Here is a 6,283-nt window from a genome sequence, read left to right as displayed (position 1 = left end):
CTTGTATCACTTGGGTACGGATCAACTTTTGTCGTTTTTTTTGCTTCGAGAACTTTCCAGAACGCAATGTCGCCCTTTCAAGGACATGGCGGTAGGAAGCAAAATATGACAAACGTTGATCCGTACCCAAGTGGTACGAGAAAAAAAGACACACTGGTCTTTTTTAATACTGCTGGTGGTCAATTTGAACTGAGGCCTGTCTAGCCCTATGCACAGGTCGGCCAGGAGGTGGTTGTATTGAATCCGTCCTCTGGGGAGAACGGACCTGAAATGGTGTATATTGATACTATGTGGACGCGTAAAGCTCAGGTATGCTGGTTGCTGATGACAAGTACATGTGCAGCTGAGAATAGAAACTTGATGCTGTGTATTCAGCGGCTAATATCTAGTATGTGCTCTTGCTGCTCAGATACTTGGAAAGTGCATCGATGCTCTTTTTGTCACGCTCATTATCAGCTTTGTTTAGAGGCACAATCAACTGATAACCCGCGCTTCACTAGAGTACGTACATTTTTGATGATGCAGAGGCGTCTAAAGCAAAACTTGGACTCTTTTGCTGAGAGTCGCCATTTTCTGTCCTACGTGGCTTCTAGGTACTCGATTGAGGGCAGATTGGTCAGTCCCTTGTGCAGCTCGCACAGAGTTGATCCCTCTACTCACTGAATGTTGAGGTATGTTAGGGTTTGGAAGACCGCGTTCATTTAAATCACTGATAAAGTTTGAACTTTCGTTTGGTGTAAGTGTCACCATCAACTGTGGTACTGCTTCCACTAGCTGCCGCTACTGGTATAGGCGAAATGTCCTTTTCACCCCCCCCTAATAAAGAGGTGATGTTATTGTTGATTTTCGCCAATAATGTCACCATTTATCTGTGTTGAGCTGCTGAATTACTCATCCCTTCTGCATGTAGTGTAGTGAGAAGATCAGAGAGCAATGACGTCGCGCCATGAAGTTGTTTTCCTCCGGGTTTGAAGCACTTGCAGCCCCTGCTAATGCAGCGATTCGAAATTCCTGGAGCTTATCACCAAATAGGCCATGCTTACGGATTCGATCAGGAAGTTAATCAAAGAGAAAGGCGCAATCTTGAAGAAACACAATTCGGAGGTACTGTAACAGCTCTAGAAATACACGAGCGGCTAGGTTCTTTTCCCATTTTCTACCTGAGATTTGATTTTAACAATTTTCCACCCCAGGAAAAACAAGCTGCTGTAATTCTGGCGGAGGGTCCACTGATGCGCGGTCCAGATAGAACAAGCGAGAGGGAGCCCGGTGACCTGACAATATCCCCATGGCTTCCCTGGCAAGTGAAGCTGCATACACGGCTTCGCACGTGTCGATCCCCCACCTCTCATGTCTTCGCGTTTGGGATCTCTCGACATTAGCGCTTTCAAGTTGCCGGACGCCTTGTTGCCGATTTATGTGGGCCATTTTGCTGAAGGAAAGTCCCAAATGCTCAAATAAAATTTCATACCTTTTTTTGTGGGTTTCGTACGTGATAGATTTGGTACGGGTCCGATCTCAGAGAAACTTAATATCATACCAGTCCTTCGCGTATTGAAACGACGGAAAAGGTTTTTGGCGGACATGAAATAACTAAAAACAAAAACAGAGCGGCAGCGCCGACGGGACACGTGTACATTTTTGTTTCTCATGTAGCCGCCATGCTGTATTTTTCCGAGCGTGTTTGTTTTTCTGTTCTGGATTCATGACACAAGTGCTGTGCATGGTTGAAAAGCAGGGCTCGGAAAATAGCGTAAGCTATCGTACGGCTTTTCAAATAGAGTTCGGTATTAGTTATTCCATATACGCAGAGACAATAGTTTATTATTGAGAAATACCCACTGTATTGATGTCCAGCGCACCACGTAGAGCGTACATCTACCTACATTTGCTGGAACATTTCTTGCACGGTCGTCACGTCCCAGTAGGACCGATTGGCTCGCAGAAACATCAGCATCTCGGAGTTGACCGGCAGGAGAGACGCTCGCTGTGGAGAAAGCACCAGTTTCGCCTGCGAGAAGAGCCGCTCACAGCGATTGCTGGTGGGCGGCAAATTCTCCAAGAGCTGGCAATATTTGGACGGCCTCTGGGCAACTGCGCTTGCATGCTTCGCCCTCAACACCGCCGTCGCAAAGTCCTCCTCTTCCTCAGTCTTCTCCTCCCCGTTGTCGTCGTCATTCTTGCGCTTTCTTCCCGTGAGGCTTGGAACGGCTGTCACCTCAAAGCGTTTGATGGCCTTGCGCTCTTTCGTCGTCAGACTACCTGTTTCTCCGTTAATAACCTGTATTAAAACTAAATATAATAATTAGTGTTTGCAGACAGTATTCATAGAAAAATACTATACCTTCACGGTAGCAGCCTCAAAAACCGGATAATGGACGATTGATGCCGTTGCTCCTAGTTTGGGTTTCAGCGATGGGAAGCAGTGCACAACCGAGTCGAAGAGCTTGCGGACGTCGGCTAGCGACAGGTCTTCAGACTGTAGCTTGATTGTAACGCTATGGAAAACCTGTAGATCACCTAGAAGCGCCTCGATCTTACGATGCATCGCTGCCTTTGGAATAAGATCAAACACAGCGTCCACTTGCTTGATATCATCCCGAATCCGCACATAACGCGCCACCATATCGAACGTAGAGCTCCTGCGAGTCGCGTTGGGCCTCAATGGAGCCAGGGGAGTGTGCTCGCGCAGAGCGGCGCGGTTGTTTACCGTGCGCAGCGCGGCCATCAGCGTGCTCACCGCTTCCACCGTCGTCTTGTGCTTTTCTAGGTATGAGTTCACAGCGAGATTAAACCGGTGTGACGCGCAGCCAATCAGAGGGACGCTGAGGTTTGTCGCAGCGACTTGATTCGAGGTGCAATTATCGCCAATGAGAAAAGCCAGGCTCGATTCGGATTGGTGGAAAATTGCCATTATATTACGCATGAAAGCGCAATGTGATTGGGCCGTTAGATCTCCTTCTTCCATAGGTGCAATCGCCAGAAGAGCCTGCTTCAGTTGTCTGTCGTGCCAGAAAACGGCGAACAGAGCCACGTAATGCTCCAAAAGGCACGTCCAACCATCAAACATGATCCCAAATGGCCCGTCCAGCTCGGCGCTGATCTTCGTCTCAACAGCAGCCACTACCTTGCCGATGTAGACCCTAAGCGTCTTCGAGCAAACAGGCTTGAGCTTCGACATGCTGCGAGTAAGTCGATCATCGACCTCACTGAGAGGCATGCTGCGGTCGACGACCCACTCAATCCAGCTGTACATGCTGGAAGCCGTTGGGCTGACGAACCCACAGGCTGTCAGTGAGCCAGCCTGTCTGCGCTGGTGCGCGTCGTAGTCGGCGTGGTAGCCAGGGTGCTTGTCCTTGAGGTGGCCAACCAGATTGGCGTAGCCACTTGAGGGTAGCTGTTTAAGCTGCGTGCCACAGTAGTTGCAGGTAGAGTAGTGTTCGGCGTCAGCCACGTAGAAAAACCGGCAGAGCTCGCGGTTCGAGACAGAGGTCATGCTTGAGCTTCTTGTACTTGATAAACAAAAGGAAAATGAGTTCTTGGACTGAGAGGCTTGCATAGTATGCTCTGCGAAGGTAGTGTTTTGTGCGTGTGTTGTGGGCCATTCAAACGTTTGCCTACTGCGGTTAAGCGAACCGGCCCGTTAATAGTACACTGGCCAACCGGTAGTAATATTTTTCAAATAATATTAGTAATACTACCCGGTATCAGTTTGCAATAGTTAATAATTTAATACTTTCAATACGAATAGTATTGGTACGGAAATTTTTTCTTCCGAGCACTGGTTGAAAGTCCTCTCCAAGCTCTTGAGCGAAAAATGTCTGCGAACTCCAAATCGCGCACATTTTCTCCACGTTATAGACCAAGATGTGAAAGTAAAAACGCAGCTCGACATCCAGTGAGAGAAAACAATCACAAATTTGCTGGAATTGTTGAGCTGAAGAGTAGCCATCTAGAAGCGAGCCTACACCTCTGTCCTCGTAGTTCTTCTTTCTAGTTTGATCTGCCTGAGCCTGCACGTTTTTGATTAGCTGCTTCACCGCATTTGTTCGTGGATGAGGATTCGAGTTGGTGCGAAGGCTGATCTGTTGATTGTATAACTCCACTAGTGCATTGACAAAGTCACATACAGTCAGCTAATTGTTCACTATTTCTCTTTGACCTCCTCCCAATAACTTAGCTTGAGAGAAATAAATGTAACTTCCCACCAGTCACAGTGTCGCGATCACGGAAACTACTAGCAGCACACCAATCCACGTATACCTTTTGGCAGTTTCGTAATTTCTATTTGTGTTGACTGGCCAAGAATCTAGTATACTGTAGTTGTGCGCTCGCTCTCCTCTATGTCGTTAGCGACAGCGCTGTCTTGAGCTGCCTAAATTTCATCAGCAGCTGCGGCAACATTAGAAACTTGCGCAGCGTACGAAACAGAGTGATACCCCTGAATTTCGAAGGGTTGGCGGCACAGACTGTAGTATTTATGCTAAAAGTAGATTTAACGGTTAGGTCAGCATTGTGATATTGACTCGGGCACTGTAGAACACCTGACACTCATGAAATATCTAATCCGCACGCCCCCCCCGTCCCCCTTTCCTAGTTCTATCTCCCAGACTCATCGATGCACAACGAGTCTATAATAGTTTGTTCTATACCGATAGGACAAAATATTCGATTTGAGATGTTCTTAGCTACCGTTTTGAGCAGCTATTACGGAGTACAATTCGTTATATCCATCCATCACCCCCAGTCGAAAAGGACAAACAAAATCTTTGCTGCACTCTCTTGTCCCGAAAACTGAGTTTATATGACTATAGCTATAAGGACTAGTCTCAGTTCTTTCCGCGCATGAGTCAGTCTGCTGTCCCCCTCGGTCCACGTGGCAGCATGCACAGCTAAATGTGAGGTCAAAACCTGCCAGGGTATCATCAAGGATACCACAGCATCTTATCATGACAAATACACGAAAATTATCATAAACAAAACTTACCGACACGTAGCGTCAAGACTGTTGAATTAGCAACATCTGCGACTCCAAAGTTGCATGCATTTTCGCAATCGTGTTCAGCAAGCCACGTACTTAAAGTGACCTAGTTTGCAGTAGCGCAAAGACAAACAAAGTATTAGTAGCAGCCAATTATTCGTCCCTGGCTTCCAGGTAGACTGTAACAGCAACGTTTTTGTTTCTCGAGTCATACTCTTCCTTTCTGTCGGCGTAGCATTGTTAACTTGAGATGCTGCCGATAGTTTTTTTCGGTAACCCAAGGATTGGACTGCGAAATTGACATAAATCAGTACGAATACACCGATGAAAAAAGTCATTTTAAACTAAGTTTTTTTTCTTCTTGTCCTTAGCTCTAATACTTTGTTTTTAATTGCTGAGCGAAACTCCCGGCCCTCAATATATAAATAAATTCTGTTTTTAGCACTCAAAGGGTCTAACGGCGGCCTTTCACTCTCAAAGCTATATTTTCCTTCCCGGGCACTCGACACAGCATTCCCATCTCCTTTTGTTTTTAACATGGGCAACGTGCAGCAGCAAGTAGGAAAGCGTATGGTAGTGGGGCGCCACGAGGTTGAGGCCGTGCAGTACATCGGCGAAGGAGGCTCGTCCTTCATCTTCCTGGTCAAAGACGTCCGGGCGCCTCCAACCGCGTCACCCCTCGTGTTGAAGCGTCTTGTCGCTCACAACGAGCAGACGGCGGATTGGATTGCGAGCGAGATCCGGCTGCATCAGCGACTGAGCCACCCACAAGTGGTACAGTTCGTGTCGTCGCAGACCAGCAAAGCCCGTGGAGACAAGAGCGAGGTCTTTATTCTCATGGAATACTGTCCCGGAGGACACTTACAGGAGAACATGGTCAAGATGGGCGCTAAACGTTTCGCGCAGCACGAACTGTTGCGTTCGTTCAAGAGTCTCTGCGAGTACGTATACTTCGATATATTCGCTAAAAATAATAACAACTTTATTAACGTTGTTATATCAACCAGACCCGTGGCGATGCTACATGCTCAGAATCCCCCCATTGCCCACCGTGACCTTAAACTCGAGAATTTTCTGTTAGGAAAAGAGGGGGTGTACAAATTGTGTGACTTCGGGTCTTGTGTGGAAGGTCCCCAGTCGCTCGCCACTAAAGTGGACCGTATGCGCGAATCCGATAACGTGTCCAAACGCACGACAGCTATGTACCGTTCGCCTGAGTTAGCGGACGTGGAAGGTACTGCAAGCGCGTAAATTACCCAATCCTGACACAGGGAGGTAGTGACAATAAATAACAATGCTCTG

The 6,283-nt window shown here is 47.4% G+C and overlaps 1 non-coding gene across 1 annotated transcript; it reads left to right on the top strand.

Moving 5' to 3' along the window:
- Positions 1 to 6,224: 6,224 nt before the first annotated feature.
- On the top strand, positions 6,225 to 6,283 carry PITG_33449 (the record flags this gene model as incomplete). The annotated part of the gene is made up of 1 exon (XR_009934843.1): positions 6,225 to 6,283. It is a non-coding gene; the product is annotated as an 18S ribosomal RNA (ribosomal RNA).

The sequence above is a fragment of the Phytophthora infestans genome, genomic scaffold (assembly GCF_000142945.1).
Source record: "Phytophthora infestans T30-4 supercont1.96 genomic scaffold, whole genome shotgun sequence".
NCBI lineage: Eukaryota > Oomycota > Peronosporomycetes > Peronosporales > Peronosporaceae > Phytophthora > Phytophthora infestans.
Note: the sequence above shows the minus strand (reverse complement) of the source record. Positions and strands in the feature narration are given on the sequence as shown.